Genomic DNA, 20,375 nt, shown 5'->3' on the forward strand with positions numbered 1-20,375 from the left:
TGTGTCTCAAAAATAAATAAAAAACATTATAAAAATGAAAAAGAATGTGTCTAGAGGAAGCTACTATTGGTATGTCTTCTTCCTTGGCCCGAGCCTCCACCCAGATCCTGAAACAGTATATCAAGGCCTTTCTAAAAGCATCATTATGTGACTTAACAAATAAATCATTGAAAAATGAAATTAAACCAAAATTCCTAGGAAAAGGAAGTGAATGTTCTAAGACAATGACTTTGTAGCTCAATTAAGCCAACATAATTAAATTCTAGCTTTTAGACCATTCAGTATTGAATTGCTGACAAAATAGGGAGACGTGGTCTTTACCCACAAGCTCCTCTTTATACATACCAGATGTTTCTGGAACCACTGGTTTGCTGGGGAGGTTTAATTTTGCCTTGTAACTTAATAATATTGGAATAGTTTGAATGTATTCTCAAAGCTGAAGTATTCCTGAACTTAGGGATCAATTAAGTATACTTACCTTTTTTAAGTTTATTTATTTATTTTGAAACACAGAGAGAGCGGGAGAGCACACACATGAGCAAAGAAAGAGCAGAGAGAGGGGCAGAGAGAGAATCTGAGCCATCAGCGCAGAGTCCGACGTGGGACTCCAACTAATTGTGAGCTGAATTAAGAGTTGAACGCTTGACTGACTAAGCCACCCATGCACACCAGGTAAGTATACTTATCTTAAAAATTCAAGTTTTGTGGTGAGCAATTCTATGAATATTGAATGCGTTTTTAACCTGTATGATACCACTCTTGACTGATTTTCTTGGAGGGCCTCAATTCAATTTAAAGGATTTCAGCATGAGGTACACCAACTGCTATAAAGTTTTTAATCTGATTTTACTTTCAGTGTTTTCCCCAACTCTGTGTGTGCGTGTGTACACACCAACAATATATTCTCTTAAAATAGAAATATAGGGCGCCTGGTGACTCAGTCTGTTGAGTATCCACCTCTTGGTTTTGGCTCTGGTCATGATCTCACAGTTTCGTGTGTTCAAGCCCTGTATCTGGCTCCACGCTGGTGGCAAGGAGTCTGCTTGGGATTCTCTCTCTCTCCCTCTCTCTCTGCCCTTCTCCTGCTCTCACTATCTCTACTTCTCAAAAAACGAAAAGAAAGAAATAGGGACACCTGGGTGACCCAGTTGGTTGAACAGCTGACTTACATACTAGGAAAGCCCTATGATTGCCCTAGAAAAATGAATCCAATAATATAATTAAAAAATTATACATCAGGGCAACTAGGTGGCTCAGTCAGTTAAGCATCTCACTTCAGCTTAGGTCATAATCCCATGGTTCATGGGTTCAAATGCCACATTGGGCTCTGTGCTGACCTCTCAGAGGCTGGAGCCTGCTTTGGATTCTGTGTCTCCCTCTCTCTCTCTGCCCCCCCGCCCTGCTCACATTCTGTCTCTCCCTCTCTCTATATCAAAAATAAAAAATAAATATTTTAAAAAATTATACATCATGATCAAGTTGGGTTCACCCAGGAATATAAGGCTGGCTTAACATTACAAAGTAAACAATAAAAACTCTCAAGAAACTAGGAATAGAAGGGGTGCCTGGGTGGCTCAGTTGGTTGAGTGGCCAACTTTGGCTCAGGTCATGAGCTCACAGTCCATGAGTTCAAGCCCCGTGGTGGGCTCTGCGCTGACAGCTCAGAGCCTGGAGTCGGCTTCCGGTTCTGTGTCTCCCTCTCTCTCTGCCCCTCCCCAGCTAGTATTCTGTCTCTCTCTCAAAAATAAAATAGAAACATAAAAAAACTTTAAAAAAGTGTAATCTCTATTTTACAAAAAAAGAAACTAGGAATAGAAGAGAACATCCAGAACCTTATAAAAGGCATCTAGGAAAAAACTGCAAGTAACCTTATACTTAATGGTGAAAGACTGAATGCCTCTCAGTAACATCAGGAACAAGGCAAGGCTATTCCCACTTACCAGTTCTATTCAAAATTGTGCTGGAGGTTGTAGCCAGTGCGAGAAGGCAAGGAAACAACTAGAAGGGAAGAATAAAACTGTCTTTATTCACAAATAACATACTTTTCTCTATAAAAAAAATCCTCTGGAATCACGAAAAATGCTATAATAAGTGAATTTATCATGTTGCATGGTACAAGATCAATATACAAAAAATAATTGTATTTCTATATTGTGGAAATGAAAAATTGGAAATTGAAATTATAAAAATAACATTTACAGGGGCACAAAAATATAAAATAACTGTGAATGTATCTGACAAAGGTATGTGATACTTGTAGACTGAAAACTAAAAGAACACTGCTTAAAGAAATTAAGAATGACCTAAATAAAAGGATAAATAGACCATGTTCATAGCTTAGAAGACTCAGTATCATAAAGATGTCAATTCAAAGCAACCCAATTAAAATCCCAGCATTATTATTTGTAAAGCTTAAGAAGATGATTCTAAAATTTATATTAAAATACAAAGAGCCTAGAATACTGAAAACAACTTTCAAAAACAGGAGAAAAGTTGGAGGACCTATATTACTTGATTTTAGGACTTGTAAAGTTGCAGTTGGTATTGGTGTAAAGATTCATAAATATATCAATTGATCAGAATAGGGAATCTGTAAAATAGACCCATACCTAGATGGTCAGTAGATTTTTGACAACAGTGCTATGTCAATACAGCACAGAAAGGTTAGTTTATTCAACAAATTGTGGAATAATTGGAATAGTTGGATATCTTTATGCAAAAAAAGCAAATATCATTCTATACTTCACATTATATACCAAAAATTAGCTATAAATGTATCAGAGACACAAATGTGTAACCAATACCATAAAACTTCTAGAATAACATGAAAGAAAATATCTGCAAGATTGGTTTAGGCAATTTCATAGATATGACACTGAAACTGGAATACATAAAAGGAAATGATAAATTGGACTTCAACTAAATTAAGAACTTTTGCTCTTTAGGAAACACTGTTAAGGTAATATGGAGCACCTGGTTGGCACAGTCAGTTAACATCCAACTCTTGACCTCAGCTCAGGTCGTGATCTCACAGTTCATGAGTTCAAGGCCCCACATCAGGATCTGTGCTGATGGTGCAGAGCCTGCTAGAGATTCTCTCTCTCTCTCTCTCTCTCTCTCTCCCCCCCCCTCTCTCTCTACACCTCCCCTGCTTGTGCACACACTCTCTCTCTCTCAAATAAATAAATAACCTTAAAATTTTTTAAAGAAACTAAAAATAAATAAATAAAAAACACTGTTAAGGGAATTAAAAAAAGCCACAGATTGGGAGAAAAATGTATGCAAATTACATATCTGATAAATAACTAGTATCTAAATATATAAAGATCTCTCAATTTTCAATAATATGAAAACAACCCAATTTAAAAGTGGGCAAAAAAAATAGATTCAACACTTCATCAAAGAAGATAAATGGATATCAAACACACTAACAGATGTTCAACATCATTAGTTAAAAGGAAATGCGAATTAAAATCATAAGGAGCTACTTCTACAGACCTATTAGAATGTCTAAAATTCACTTGGCTTTCCATACCAAATTTCAGTGACGATGTGGAGCAACTGGTAGTCTCACACATTTCTGGTGGAAATGTAAAACAGCGCGGTAAGTTAAGAAAAATGTTACCGTTTATCAAATAGTTACACGTATACCAGCAATATGATTCCTTTATTCCTCTTCTAGTTGTTCAGCGAAAGAGAAATGAAAGCATATATCCACACAAAGACTTGTATACAAGTGTTCATAGCAGCTTTACCTGTAATTATCAAACACTAGAAATATCCCAAATGTCCATCAATGAATGAATTTTAAAATATTGTGATGTATCATGCAGTGGATTATTATTTCATGATAAAAAGGAGGAGGGAGCCTGGCCCGCTCAGTCAGTGGAGCATGCGACTCTTGATCTTGGGGTTGTGAGTTCAAGCCCCACATGGGGTGTGGGGATTACTTAAAAATAAAATCTTTTTAAAAAACAGTAAAAAGGAATGGACTAGTGGTACCTACAGCAACAAAGATAAATCTCAAAATACGTTTTCTGTATTAAAAAAATCCAAATGGAAATGAGTACATACTGAATGACTCCACTTATATAAAACTCGGAATATGCAAACTAATCAAGAGCAACAAAAAATACACCGGGGGCTGCCTGGGGAGAGGGGAGGAAAAGAGCAGGAGAGGATCCCAAAGGGGCATGCAGAAGCTTTGGGGAGCGAAATGTGTTTTATCTTGATTGTGGTGATGTGTTTACATCTGTTAAAAGTCATCAAATTATACACTTTAAATATGTGAGCTTCATCATATGTTAATTACAGCTCAGGAAAACTGTTTAATAATTGTTTTTTCTTCTGCGGTAAATTAGCTTGCTGTGTTCTACAAGATAGATGTTTCCCGTTACATTTGGTACTTTGGCATCAGTAAAGCTTTAGAAGTATTGAACAGAACGATAAACATGGCCAAAGGGCAGCAGCCTTGTGGGTTAGAAGGATGTAAAAATAACTTCTGCCAACTGAGAGGTTAGTACAGAAAGGGGAAGCAATTTTAGAAATAAATGCTAATTGTTTCTCATTTCATAGATTATTTCTAAATATATTTGGTGTGTAACCTGTTTTATTCCTCGAAGTGAGAGGTTTTTTTAACCTTAAAATTTAAAAGATAAGTACACACCCATTTCCATGAGGAAGGAGATCACAATCACTGCGACCACTTACTATCAGATACTATGGCATGCTTTGTAATGTAAATTGGGGCCGAGAGAAGGCAAATTTTTTTTAAGGTAATAAGGATGTTACTTAAGTCAGGCGGAAAAGGACAGATACCGTATGTTTTCACTCATAAGTGGAACAGGAGAAACTTAACAGAGGACCATGAGGAAGGGAGAGGGGGAACATAGCTGGGGAGAGGGAGGCAAACCATGAGAGATTCTGGAATACTGAGAACAAACTGTGGGAGTGGGGGAGAGGGGAGGGGGGTGATGGGCATGGAGGAGGGCACCTGTGGGGATGAGCACTGGGTGTTATATGGAAACCAACTTGACAATAAACTATAAAAGAAAAGAAAACAACGATGTAACTTTACAGTAAATAATAGTCAAATATATATTAGAGGGGGAAGTGCATTTCTCTTGTATGCATTTTGGTTGTCTCTTATACACAGGAGTTTGGGAAGAAAGTTAATTTTTGTGAAAGCAAGATGTATTTGATTTTAAATTCTCTAGAAGATCAGTCAGAGCCCCTCACTCTTCATGACCCCTTTCTCACCAGAGTCTGAGATTATCTGCCTCCAAGCAAGCAGTGATAACTTAGAAGGAATAGAAAAAGCATATTGAAATTAGGAGTACCTGAAACTACATATCTCCAAAGCTCCAGGATAGACTGATGGGTACTGTGATTTAATTATTTCTGCTGGGGAATTTAGCACATACTTGATAGGAGACTACGGTAATCCATATTCAAAAATGGATAGATCATCCACACAAAATCAATAATGAAACAGACTGAAACAACAATGACCAGGTGAAATGCCTTGGTGGTTCAAGATATGCAAATCAATTAATATGATAAAGGCCATATATTAAAAGGTGACAGCTAACGTTATACTCAGTGGTAAAAAAATGAACTTTTCCTCTAAAATCTGGAACAAGGCAGGGTGCCTGGTGGCTCAGTTGGTTAAGTGTCTGACTTCGACTCAGGTCATGATCTCATAGTCCGTGGCTTCAAGCCCCATGTCGAACTCTGTGCTGACAGCTCAGAGCCTGGAGCCTGCTTCCGATTTTCTGTCTCCCTCTCTCTCTGTCCCTCCCCCACTCACTCTCTGTGTCTGTCTCTCAAAATAAAATAATAAAGACAAAAAATTTTTTTAATGAAATAAAATCTGGAACAAGGCAAAGATGCCAACTTTTACCACTTCTATTCAACATAGCCCTGGAAGTCCTCGGCAGAACAATGGGGCAAGTAAAAGAAATAAACAGCATTCAAATAGGAAAGGAAGAAGTAAAATCACTTGTTTGCAGATGACATGATCTTATATGTAGAAAACCCTAAAGACTCCACAAGAAAACTTGTTAGAACCAATAAGAAATTCAGTAAAGTTGTCAGATACAAAATCAGCATACAAAAATCACATGCATTTCTATACACTGACAAAAAACTATCCAAAAAGAAAACTAAGACAACAGTCCCATTACAGTAGCATCAAAGGGAGTAACATACTTAAGATAAACTTCACCAAGAGGTGGAAGACTTATACACTGAAAAACATGAAACTCTGATCAAAGAAACTGAAGTAGGTACAAATAAATGGAAAGACATCCTATATTCTTCGATTGCAATAATTAATGTTGTTAAAATGGCTGTACTACCCAAAGGGTTCTACAGATATAAGGCAATCCCTTTCAAAATCCCAGTGGCATTTTTTTCCAAAGGCATTTTTAATAGAAATAGAAAAAATAATCCTAAAACTCATATAGAACCATGAAAGACCCCGAGTAGCTAAAGCAATTTTGAACAAGAAGAACAAAGCTAAAAACATCACACTATGTGGTTTTGAAATATATTACAAAGCTACATTAATAAAACTAGTATGATCATGATATAAAAACAGACATATATAGACCAATGGAACAGAACAGAGAGAGCCCAGAAATAAGCCCACCCACATATGGTCAACTAATCTTTGACAAGGATGCCAAGAACACGCAATGGGGAAAAGATTCCCTCTTCACTAATTAGCAGTGGGAAAACTGGATATCCACTTGCAAAAGAATGAAATTGGACTCTTATACCATCCACAAAAATTAACTCAAAATCATTTAAAGACTGAAGCATAGGACCTGAAATCATAAAATTCCTAGAAGAAAACATAGGGGAAAACCTTCTTGGCATAGGTCTTGACAATGATATATTTGGTATGACACCAAAAGCTCAAGCAACAAAAGCAAAAATAGGCAAATGGTACTACATCAAACTGAACCCTGTGATAGGCTCCGGGCTGACACTGCAGAGCCTGCTTGGGATTCTCTTCTTCTTCTCCCCCACGCTCTCTCTCTCAAAATAAATAAACAAACATTAAAAAAAATAAATTCCAGTAAGTGAACATGCAGTGTAGTCTTAGTTTCAGGGGTACAGTATGTATGCACCAGCCTTCGGTACATCACTTGGTGCTCATCACAAGTGCCCTCCTTAATCCCCATCACCTAATTCGCCCATCGCCACCACCCCTTCCTCTCTGGTAACCATCAGTTTGTTCTCTATAGTTAAGAGTCTGTTTCTTGGTTTGCCTCTCTCTCTCTCTTTTCTTCCCCTCTGCTCATTTGTTTTGTGTCTTAAATTCCACATATGAATGAAATCATATGGTATTTGTCTTTCTCTGAGTGACTTATGTCACTTGGCATAATATCCTCCAGATTCATCCAGGTCATGGGACATGGCAGGATTTCATTCTTTTTTTATGGCTGACTAATATTCCATTGTGCATATCTATCTAGCTATCATCTATGATATATATGTGATATATGTGTGATATATCATATATATCATATCTTCCTTATCCATTCATCAGTTGATGGATACTTGGGCTGTTTCTACAATTCTATTGTAGCTAGTGCTGCTATAAACATCGGGGTGCATGTATCCCTTCGAATTAGTGCTTTTGTATTCTTTGAGTAAATACCTGTTAGTATGATTGCTGGAACCTAGGGTAGTTGTATTTTTTAACTTTTTGAGGAACTTCCATACTGTATTTCAGAGTGGTTGCCCCATTTGCATTCCCACCAACAGTGCAAGAGCGATCCCTTTTCTCCACATCCTCACCAACACCTGCTGTTTCCTGTGTTGCTGATTTTAGCCATTCTGACTGGTGAGAGGTGTCATCGCATTGTCGTTTTGATTTGTATTTCCCTGATGACAGGTGATGTTCAGCATCACTTAACCAACTTAACCAACTGAGCCACCCGGGTGCTCCACCTAGGAATTCGTTTTATGTTTTGTATACGAATCTTTTACAAGTACATGGTTTGCAAATGTTTTCTCCCATTTCTGGGAGGCAGAAGCATTACCACCCCTAGACTCAAAATAGAGGACCCAAGGAAGAAGACCGAAGCCTAAAGGCTGAAATCCAGGTCTTGTTGAGAAGTCAGGGTCATGACTCACTGGATGACAGAGGTCATTGTGGTGTCATGCCAGCAGAAGTTGCTGGAAATCCAGCAGTAACTTGCTGGAGAAAATCTGTTCTCTAGGATTCCTGGGAAGCTTTTCATAGGAAGTGTCTTTCAACAGGCACTGTGCTATAAAACCTGTCAAGATGGGTGCCAGGAGAAGCTTGTGGACAATAGATGCCAAGGCTTCTGTGCACTGTGGGACCTGTATACCAAAGAAATAGCACTGGTGAAGCCCAGCATCTTAAAAGACTGCTCTGCCCTGACAGTGCGGAGCCTGCTTGGAATTCTTTGTTCCCGTCTCTCTCTCTCTGCCCCTATCTCTCTCCCTCCCTCTCTCTCTCTCTCTTGATCTCTCTCTCTTGATCTCTCTCTCTCTCAAAATAAACAAATAAACTTCAAAGAAAAAAATAAAGGAGCCTGCTGAGCAAGCACGTCAGACCATGACCCTCCTGCATTATCTCTCCCACCGCCTTTTACTGACAAAGCTGAACCCTGAGCAGCTAGCAAAGGAGGACCATCTGAAGGGTCCCAACGCATTTGCGTGAAAAGGGCAAATTTGGACCTGAGAGTCAAGGAATCAAAACTGGCACGTGATGTGAGAAAGATGGACGACAGGAAGCAGTGGGCAAATTGATGAAGGCCTGGGAAATGGCTTCCCTGCCACATACCCACAAGGCTCTGGGGAACACAGGAGCCGAGCACTGGTCCTCCTCAGCCCTGTAGCCATAAGGTTCGGGATCAGCTACTAGCTGTCTGTGGATAAAAACCATTCAGTCCTTGCTCTGGGTCCCGTGCGCATTCCCTTCAGAAAACTATGGTGTCTCTGCAAGAAGGGGTACCCCTAGCCTCCAGGGTCTTCACCTCTCCCTGCTGTGTTCATAAGGTGGGTCACTAGGGCCACCAAGGGTTCACCCGTGAGAATGGGAAGGGAAATGGAAGCAACACTGAAGTGTTCTTTATCACGTAGGCGTTCGTGTAGACACTATGCATATATGTATGTATTTTGTTCACATACATTTTACAGACGAGGCATCTGGAAATGAGTGACTTGTCCAAGTGACAGAAGTCTGACTTCCACTCATACCTTCTAACTGCAGTTCCAGAGTTCAGTGTACTAATCCACGTGGAATGCTGGCTCCCCATAGATACCGCCAAGACGACTCGTTGATAAGGGAGGGCTGAGTTTATCCTTACTGCAGTAAAAGAGAGCAGCCTTCACAGAATCTTGGGTGGGGAGGAAAAGCCAGGGTATTTAAGAGATATCCAAGTCTGGCTTAAGGAAGGCCTCTCAGTGAGGAGTCTTGGTTAGGATTAGGTAAGGATGGTGAGGTAACTGGGGACTGGTGACCACAAGGTGAAGATTTTTAAGGCAAGGAATTCAAAGAGTCTGGGGGAGTAATGTGTCTTCCAGGAAGTTCTCAGAATGAGCAATACAGTTATTTGCAACTATTATCTTCTTGGGCAAGAGTAGCTGAGGTGGTGACGACAGTGGAGTATGAAGTAATGAAGTCAAATTAATGAGGGTAGACAGTAAGTTCTGTCAGTGCGTATGGTTTGGGTTGTCATCCATAAAGGTTTTTCTTTTCTCCTTGATGGTCAAATTCCAGCATGAAGCACAAGTTATTCTGTTAATGGAATGATCATTAACCAATTTCAATAGTGAGACTACTCAGCATAATAACTGACTCCTACATGGTACTTTCTGTGTGCTTTTATTTACCAGTTCATTAAATCATGGTAGCTCTGTGAGGGAGATGCTATTTTCTTTTTATTTATCTATTTACTTACGTACTTACTTTTTAATCTACATCCAAGTTAGCACATTGTGCTCTCATGGTTTCAGTGATTCACCCCCCAAGTATAACACCCAGTGCTCATCCCAACAAGTGTGCTCCCTAATGCCCGTCACCCTTTGAGCCCACCCCCACCCCACAACTCCTCCAGCAACCCTCATTTTGTTCTCTGTATCTAAGAGTCTCATGTTTTCTTCCCCTCCTTATTTTTATATGTTCCCTATTCATCTCCCCAACCCAACACACACCCACATTACATACAGAGCCCCATGCAGATGAAAGGAGCTCTTTATGTTGCCTTTCCCGGGATTTAAATGCCCAAGGCCATGCTAATTGCCATTCCTTATCCCACCGCAGTCGGTCTCCATGCTGTGCCCTCCCAACATCATTTCCTTGTAAATCAACCACTGTGGAGTCTTCTAATCCTAATTCTTTTCACCTTTAACCCAAATTCAAAAGAGCATCACACTGGAGAAAAACCCCACACGAATCAGCAAGTGAATATCTGTCAAGAGACTGTGATGGGTCCACACCTTTACCTGAGAGCAAGTACGTCAAATGCCCTCCCAGCAGGAATGTCTCACCTTGGTCTTTGCCCACGTGTTTGGGACAGCCACCTCGGCCTTGAGGCTTTGCCCATCCCTCTGAAATGCCAACAAATCAGCTTTTTGTCTTCACTTCAACACGTAAAACTTCTGGAAGTGGAAATCCAAAGACATGCACTTATGTTCTGGCTTAGTTCTCTCAAAACCCACACCGCTTCTCTAAGTAGATGGCTCTTATTCGTGATTAATGCCTCCCATCTTGAGTCACATTAGCTCCATTTGAGATAGTGATTTTTTTTTCTGACCTCATTTTCAAATTCTGAGTTCAATACTACTAATGCCACAAAATTAGAAGGGATGATTAAATTTAGGGGGTAAATTCCATAAATGTTCACAAAAATGTGTACTTGAGATCTTAGAAAAGAACTGATGTTCCTAAACAGTATGATTTTGTTTAATTATAGAGATGATTTTCTCTTACTATCCTCAAATTAACTTCGACTCCTTAATTTTGAATGGGATTTCTACTTCAGGTCAAATTGTATTGTCCGTTTCTTTCCCTGCCTAAATCTTCAGAGTGTTGTGTGTGTCCCACATGTAAATACAACAAAAAAGTGTTGCTAACTCGCACCATTTGCTAGTGAAGAGTGATGATAAATACTTTAGCAGACGTTCTGGTGAGTGATAGAACTTTCTCAGGAAGTACGATGAAGTTGGAGTTCTGTGGATATTTTCTCCCTAAGGATGTGGTTGTGTTGGTGCATGGAGAACCCCACAAAAGAGCAAAAAAGCCCCGTTGCAGACGTAGGGATGGCAAACATACCTTAAAGCTTAAAATGGAGGGGAGATTAAAGGGATTGAGCAATCAGAAGTCCTCTTGGCATCCAGGTTCAAGGCAGGCATGAAACTAGCCTGACAGGTTTTCCTTCAGGCTACACTAGATGGAGATTCTTGTCAGCCTGATATTATAAAGTCACATTCATCCTCTCCCAATAAATGATTGGCATTCCAGCCCCTCTGGCTCACATTGGGACCATCCTTGTGTAGTCCCAGAAGTCACCATTGTCATGACATCCTATGATAGGCGGAATAATGCCCCCCCCCCTCAATGTCCATGTTCTGATCCCTGGAGTTTTTACATATATATCCTTACATGGCCAAGGAAAATTGAGGTTGGGAGTTGAGTTTAGATTACTAATCACTTGACATTATGATAAGGAACTTTTCCTGGATTATTCGGTAGGCCCAATGTAATCACAAGTCATTGAAAATGGAAAAAAGAGGGGCACCTGGGTGGCTTAGTCCAGTCAGTGTCTGACTCTTCATTTTGGCTCAGGTCATGATCTCACAGTTTGTGAGATCGAGCCCTACAATCGGGCTCTGCACTGATCATGGAGCCTGCTTGGGATTCTGACTCTCCCTCTCTCTCTGCCTCTCCCCTGCTCACTCATGCATGTTCTCTCTCTCAAGATGAATAGATAAACTTTTTAAACACAAGGAAAAAATGGAAAAAAAGAGTGTCAGAATGATGCAATATGAGAAAGATTGGACTCGCGTCACTCACTTTGAAAATGGCCGGAGTCAAGGAATGCAAGCAGCCTCTGGGAGCTAGAAAGGGCAGGAAAACAGGTTCTCCCCTGGAGTCCCCAGGAGTATAGGCTGGACAGTGTCTTGATTTAAGCTCCATGGGATCCATTTTGTACTTCTGACCTCGAAACTGTAAGGTAGTAAATGGGCGTGGCCTGAAGCCACGAAGTCTGTGATAATGTGTTGTAGCAGCAGTAGGAAACTAAAGCAGGCCCCTTACGGCTTGCTGATGATATTTTTCATTTAATATTTTTACTTTATTGGATTTTTTATTTAAAAAAGAGGTTTTCTGCCCTTCCTCACCAGTCCTGCCCATCTAAGTTTATAATGTTACATTTATTCTTCCCCAGGCTTTTTAAATGAAAAAATTCACTCTGCAACTTGTCTTTTTCACTTAAAACTCTCTGGACCTTGTTAAAGGGCAGTTCAGCTGTAACTCAATATAAAAGTTAAATATTTATTCTTTTTATCAGAGCAATATTAATATACAGGAAAGTATAAAGCTGAAACAAGAAACAAAGAAAAAAGTTAACCCATGACTCTATGACCTACATAAAGTATGCTGATAATTTTAAAATATCTGTAGTAGATGTAAATAGGTAGAAAATCCATATTGTACAGATTAGTACAAGATACGAAGTAAAAGCTTTCTTCTTTTCCTTCCTCCATGTTTCTGTCCCCAAAGACAACTACTATTCAGGGATACTTGTGTGTTCGTTTAGAATGTATACGTATGTACGTTTGTATATATACGTGGGTGTGTTTGTACATATCTCTCCACATCCAAGAGAGCATTCTTGATTATGTACTTTGCTTTTTTCCTCTTAATTAATGTTATAAATCTTTCCCAATTTGACATGCACAATCTCATATTTGATGGTTGTTTAGTATTCCATATGAAGGCTAGTCCCAATTTATTTGACCAGTTTCCGATTAATGAATGCATTAGTGATTTCTTTTTTCCCTATACAATAATGTTGCAATGAACATCCTTTTGAACACACTTTGAAGAACGTTTGCAAATTTACATCTAGGGTGCATTCTTAGCAGTGGGATTTCTGGATGAAAAGTGTATTTAAATAACTGCTCTCTAGAAATCACTGCATCAACTAATACTCCCTCCCACACAATATGGCAATGCTCATTTCCTCAAACCCTCATCATCGCTAGACACCATAATATATTTTTAATTTATGATTAATCTTATGTGATACATAGCATTTTATTATTTTGATTTTTCTTTTTTTAATGTTTATTTATTGTGCGAGAAAGAAGGATACAGAATGAGCAGGGGAGGGGCAGAGATAGAGGGAGAGAGAGTCCCAAGCAGGCTCCATGCTGTCCGCACAGAGCTTGAACCCACAAGCCATGAGATCATGACCTGAACTGAAGCCAAGAGTAGGATGCTTAACCAAATGAGCCACCCAGGTGCCGCTGTTCTGATTTTCATTTCTTTAATTGTGAGCAAGGTTGAGGTAATAATACTTTGTACATTGAGTTGCTCTGTTTGATGGATCACATGCTTATTTGGAGGAATGACAAATCTGTTTATAAGAAAACAAGTAATGTTTGTATATGATCTAAAAATTCATTTGCAAATGACAAGTTCTGTGACTTAAGCAGATTTCCGTGGGCCTCAATGTCCTCACTCTCACAATTAGCTTGGACTAGAGAATCTCTAAGAATATATCTAGTTCCAAATCTATAGACTGAGTTGATAAAAGAAAAAAGGATCAGGAGCACCTGACTGGCTCAGTCAGTAGAGTGTATGACTCTGATTTCAGGGCTGTGAGTTCAAGCCCCATTTTGGGCATAGAGATTATTCTAAAAATAATAATAATAAAATTTTTTTTAATGTTAAAAAGGATCAAAGTGTATTACAATTACAAACAGTAAGTGTCTTATTCCGTTTGGGCTGCCTTGGGCTGCCTTAATGAAATACCATAGATGAGGTAGTTTATAGAAAACAAAAAATTATTTCTCACAGTTCTGAAGGCCGAGAAGTCCAAGATGAGGTAGTTTATAGAAAACAAAAAATTATTTCTCACAGTTCTGAAGGCCGAGAAGTCCAAGATCAAAGGATTCAACGTCTGGTAAGAGTCTGCTTCCTGGTTTATGTCTTCTCACTGAAACCTCACATGGCAGGAGCGAAAAGGGAGCTCTCTGGGAACTTTTATAAGGGACCTAGTCCTGTTTATGAGGGCTCTGTTCTCTTGACCTAATCACTTCCCAAAGGCCTCATCTCCAAACACCATTACATTGGGGATTACGTTTCAATATATGAATGGGGGGGGGGGGGGACAGAAAAATTCAGTCTATAGCAGTAAATAAACCACAATGTATAGATGTAAAAAAAAATTAAGGAGAATAATTTAATGCACAGCCCCGGGGGAGAATCTTACTGATCTCTGACTTTTTTAATGAATTTTTGTATTTTTATGAAATAAAAAACCTATTAGTTATATAAAGGCAAACCAAAATATTTAAATGAAAGGAGTAACCCTCGTTTAAAAATTATTTCTTATTTTGCGATGACTGCGTGGCTCAGTCAGTTAAGTGTCCAACTCTTCATCTTGGCTCAGGTCATGATCTCATTCATGGTTTGTGAGGTCAAGCCCCACACTGGGCTCTGTGCTGACAGCCTGGAGCCTGCTTGCAATTCTGTTCTTCTCTCCCTCTGTCTGCCCCTTCCCCACTTGCTCTCTCTCGCTCTCTCTCTTTCTCTCAAAATAAATAAATAAACTTTAAAAAACTATTTCTTATTTAAGAACAGGGTCCTTTCCAATCCTATTTATACTATGAATTTTATAAGGCTGGTATCAACATTGTTCAGTTGTATCAATTGTTTATTTGTTTTAGTTAACAATGTTTTATGTGTTTACTTCTACATATTTGTATGGTCCTAACATTTGTCATTTCTAATGGGAATGTTAATTCATTGCCTAAACATATCACAGTTGTCCTAGCAATTGCTCCATGGTGGTTTTTCAGATACTTTCCAATTTTGACTGAAATTCTATTAGCCAAATATAAAAACTCTGTCAACAAGGACCTATTTAAATTGATTCATTTTTACTAATTAAATATAGTTAAGATGATACATCGTAGTTGCTCTAATTCACAAAATTTGAAATTCTTCTGGAAGCTTAACTTCTGAATAACATTGGATATATTTCTTCTTACAAAACCGCACATTCATATTCTTTAGCCACGCTTCCATTACAAAGTAGTTGTTGCCTTTATTAACCAATATCTCTCTCGCTTACATATTTTAGGGCCAAATTTTCTATTCATACACATTAGTTACAAGTATTTTTCTCATCCATTTGTTCTCATTTTATTATTCATTGTGTGGGAAAACATTTCATTTTTTATTACATCCATTTAACCACAGGTGTTTTTATTACTTTAATTATCAAAAAATTATGTCCCTTCTACAACCGACTTAGATCTATTATTCCATTTTCTTCTAGCTTTGTTTGTGCATGGGTTTTAAATATTTAACTCTTTAATTTGAAATATATTTAGGATATAATACAAGTTATTTCTGTAAATTTCTTTTTCTCCATTTTCATATTCATATTCTTTAAAACACTTATTAGTGATTCATTTTTATTTATGTCACTGGTTGTAGCATATATTGACATCTTAAAATGTTGCTAGTCTACTTATTATAGCTATTCTACTTTATCATTCTCTTTTCTCTACTTAAGATAGTACCAAAAAATTATGACAATCATTTAAAGGTTTGGCAGAGTGAATCCTACACTGTTGTTTTCTTCTAAAAATATTGCTTCATTGCATGTTTTCCCGTAAAAAGTTTTCAGATACTCTAGTTCTATTAAGCAGTCTGTTGCTATTTTATTTTATTTTATTTTAAGTTTATTTATTTGCTTTGAGAAAGAGTGAAAGCATGAGTGGGGGAAGGGCAGAGAGAGAGACAGAGAGAGAGAGAGAGAGAATCCCAAGCAGGCTCTGAGCTGTCAGCACAGAGCCCGATGCAGGGCACGAACCCATGAACCAGGAGATCATGACCTGAGCCAAAGTCAGATGCTTAACTGACTGAGCCTCCCAGGAGCCCCTATTGCTATTTTAATCACTAATGAATTAAATCTGTAAATCAGCTTGTGAAATATGTTCTTTATTATATTATCTTCCCAAACAAGAGCATATGTATTTCTTGTGGTCAGGATTCTCATTTCTGCTGTTAAAGGTGTCCAGGCCTATTATAAATTACAGGTGTCCCTCATCAGATGAGTACCTAAACAGTTAATGTTTTTATTATCCCCTACATTTCTGAAGCATGGATCATGCAGACTTTGTTTTCACCACACAGTCACTTAAAGTTTTGTTGTTTATGCAGCACTTTCCTATCCATTATCTCATTTGAGCCTCACACCAACCCCTGTGAGGCAGGTCAAGTTCCAGACTTGTGACTCCAGAGATGAACACATGGAAGAACTTAGCCCAAGGTCACTGAGCCAATAACTGCTGAAAATAAGTCTCAGGTTTCAATCTAGAACCTGCTCAACTCCTTTTTTGGATTGCCCGGGAAAACAGTGAAATGTCAAGGGTTTTCTTTGTATGACTCCTTACTGAAATTTCCTTTAGATCAATTAAAATTCATGAAGGCTCACCTGGTACAGGAAAAAGCACAAAAATCCTGGCACTGTCATTTGTTATGGCTCTACCTATACTGTTTGTGCTGATAAACAAAGCTTAAACTCTTTGAGCTTTGTTTTCTTATCTGTGAAATCAGATCCCCGCCTTCCACATACACTCTGCAAGATTTCAAAGATAAAATGGCATCATATGTAGGAAAATCCCCATGAAATGTTACCAGACAAAATCACCAAATTTCTCTTTATCAAAAATTATAATGTAGATAATAAGGAGTGATCTCCAAGCTCTCTTCCAACACAAATATTCCATCACTCCAGGCTGTTAATTAAGGGAGCAATTTACATGTAATTGAAGGTACAATATTCTAACTTGCTAATTGCACTTTCCATCTTCTACTGAGGGTGGCAGTGCTTGTCTCTGTAGACATCAGAATCTTTGGAGATACAACAATCGTGTTAGATTTCACAAAACCCTTATTACGTCTGCTTCGTGTTGTATTTGGGATGTGTGTGTTTTTAAGCGGAAATGCAGTGGATATGTTAGAATATAGTAATATCCTCTTTTTTTAAGGTGCTTCATTGGGATGTCACGTTCCCTGAGGTTAGAATGCCTGTCAGGTGATTTCTGCAACTCCGAGCCAAGTCTTTATACTTGAATATTATGACATTTTTGTTGGCTGTCATTGCTGCATCCATGTCAGTTCTTTAAGTAGGTTAGAGGCCATTCTGCACATAGACATGCTTTTATTGTTGCCTATGTGAATGGCAGCGTGAACCTTTACAAGGAGAGTCTATGGGAAGGGATTAAGGCATGATCTACCTATTAGACACTGAATTTTGTATACGTTTGTAAGTAAAGTTAGTCAGGGGCAAAAATTGTGAAGGTTTATGTCATTTACTCTCCAGCTCCTACTTTTCTCCTAGATCCTCTCCTTGACCTTTGGCCCAGATCTCTCCTACCAGGAGGAGCCAGATCTGAGAGCAAAATTTAGAGTAAAGAGCACAGCTCTGGCATAAAAAAAAAAAACAAAACAACCTGTCCTCATCCTTACTCTGATACTTTGAGTTTGATTGATCCCAGATTGACTTGGTTTCCTCACTTATAAACAGGAATTAATGATAGCTTATTGAAGGTTGCCAGAAGATAAAACAAATAGCAAAGTATTTATGTAAAGTATACATTTAGGTTATTAATAGACCAAGATCTAAACATAAATATTTTATGTATTGCTCCTTAACAGCTATCTGTGACTCACCCCAGGACCTTTGCACATACTGCTGGCTGTGCTGGAATGACTTCTACCTTTTACCTTTAGGATTCTGATTCTAGAAGGCTGGTTAGAATAACCCTATTAGAGTCTCTAGCACTTATGCTTACTTCTGTTTCATCTGTACCACATGTTGCAATTCCCATTCACCTGTCTGCATTTCCCTCTAGACCAACTAGAGTCTTTGGGGAGGAGAAACTTTGAGGACATGCATTTTTATAGGTCCAGATAAAATATGGGGCATCCAATAGTTAACTAATACACAGGGAAGAGGAGGGAAAGGATGGATAAAACAAGTATGGGGGAAATGATAATACAAGACAGGCTAGGAGATATCCTGTGGGAGGTGAAGTAGGAACGGGTCGTGTTTGCTTAAGGAATCCACTTCATGAAAGAAGAGAAATTGGAGATAGGCTTTGAAGGGTGAGAATAATTTGATAGGCAAATATAGAAAAGCCAGCATCCTGGATGGTGAGAACAGCACAAAGGCACGGAGGAGGGGAAGGAGGAGGATGTCTTTGGGGAACGGAAAGCACACGCTTTGGCAAGAGGTAGAGAACAGATGCGGAAGTTGTGGGGGTGCAGCTAGAAAGGTAAACAGGAGCTTATTCTGAATTCAGAGATGAGGAAGTTTAGAGAGTTCCCACTGCTGCTTGGCCCTTGTCCACTTCTTCCCCTAAGTGCTCAGAGCAAGCTCCTCCTCCCTTTCTCCTGACACTTACAGTCAGGCCACAGCCTCCTTTCCGCCATTAGCCGCGAGTTTGCGTCAGCGGCCTCTTCTGGGTTATCAGAGCAAAGCCCCGCCAATGAGTGACTTCCATCGCCTCTTCCTCCTACCTACAGTTTACACTCGCTGGCGCGTCTGACTTAAACAATCAGAATCTACTCTGTGGACACGAGTCTGCCCTGAATTTTATTTTTTAAAATGGTTACATGGTTTTTACATGATCCATACATGAGAAACAGATAAAGTGAAGCATGATGAATTGCAAGCTGAGTCGTTTAACAAGGGCTGGTGTGTTGGCTGCAGGAAGCGATGGGTTTATTAACAATACAAGAAACAACGGGTGTTAAAAAAAAATGGGGCGCCTGGGTGGCTCAGTCAGTTAAGCGGCCTTCTTCAGCTCAGGTCATGATCTCACAGTTCGTGGGTTCGAGCCCCACATCAGGCTCTGAGCTGTCAGCACAGACATCAGCCTGCTTCTGATTCTGTGTCTCCCTCTCTCTCTGACCATCCCCCGCTCATGCTCTGTGTCTCTCTCTCTCAAAATTAAATAAATGTTTAAAAAATTAAAAAAAAACCAACAGGTGTTAGTGGGGATGCAGAGAAAGGAGAACTCTCTTGCATTGTTGGTGAGAACGCAAACTGGTGCAGTCGCTCTGGAAAACAGTATGGGGGTTCCTCGAAAAACTAGAAATAGAACTAGCCTACAATCCAGCAGCTGCACTATTAGGCATTCATCCAAAGGATACAAAAATACAGATTCAAGGGGGTACATGCACCCCAATGTTTATAGCAGCAGCATCAATAGCCAAACTATGAAGAGAGCCCAAATATCCATGACTGATGAATGGATAAAGAATTTTTATGGAATATGTATATATATATGTACATATACATATATATACACACATATACTCAGCCATCAAAAAGAATAAAACATGGTTGGAACTAGAATGTCTTATGCTAAAATGCTAAGTAAAATAAGTCAATAAGAGAAAGACAAATACCATATGATTTCACTCAGATGTGGAATTTAAGAAACAAAACAGATGAACACAGGGGAAGGAGGAGAAAAAGAGGAGAGAAGGAAACAAATCACAAGAGACTCTTAAGGCTTTCTGCCTGTGGACACCACCAAGTAAGCATCGTTGAAGTCTCCCCTCCCACCACTGTCATGTCTAAGTCAGAGTCTCCCAAAGAGCCTGAACAGCTGCGGAAGCTTTTCATCGGAGGTTTGAGCTTTGAAACAACCGATAAAAGTCTGAGGAGCCATTTTGAGCAATGGGGAACGCTTACGGACTGTGTGGTAATGAGAGATCCGAACACCAAGCGCTCCAGAGGCTTTGGCTTTGTCACCTATGCCACTGTGGAGGAGGTGGATGCAGCCATGAATGCAAGGCCACACAAGGTGGATGGAAGAGTTGTAGAACCAAAGAGGGCTGTCTCTAGAGAAGATTCTCAAAGACCTGGTGCCCACTTAACTGTGAAAAAGATTTTTGTCGGTGGCATTAAAGAAGACACTGAAGAACATCATCTAAGAGATGATTTTGAACAGTATGGGAAAATTGAAGTGATTGAAATCATGACTGACCGAGGCAGTGGCAAAAAGAGAGGCTTTGCTTTTGTAACATTTGACGACCATGACTCTGTAGACAAGATTATCATTCAAAAATACCATAC

The 20,375-nt window shown here is 39.1% G+C and overlaps 1 long non-coding RNA gene and 1 pseudogene across 1 annotated transcript in view; one reads left to right on the forward strand and one right to left on the reverse strand.

Moving 5' to 3' along the window:
- Positions 1-1,959: 1,959 nt before the first annotated feature.
- Positions 1,960-20,375, reverse strand: part of LOC115283892 — a 22,665-nt gene continuing 4,249 nt past the window's right edge. The window contains exon 3 of the long non-coding RNA XR_003905086.1: positions 1,960-1,998. This is a non-coding gene — a long non-coding RNA (uncharacterized LOC115283892). The remainder of the gene's footprint in view (positions 1,999-20,375) is intronic.
- Positions 19,849-20,375, forward strand: part of LOC115283891 — a 1,070-nt pseudogene continuing 543 nt past the window's right edge.

This window comes from Suricata suricatta, chromosome X (assembly GCF_006229205.1).
Source record: "Suricata suricatta isolate VVHF042 chromosome X, meerkat_22Aug2017_6uvM2_HiC, whole genome shotgun sequence".
Taxonomy (NCBI): Eukaryota; Metazoa; Chordata; class Mammalia; order Carnivora; family Herpestidae; genus Suricata; species Suricata suricatta.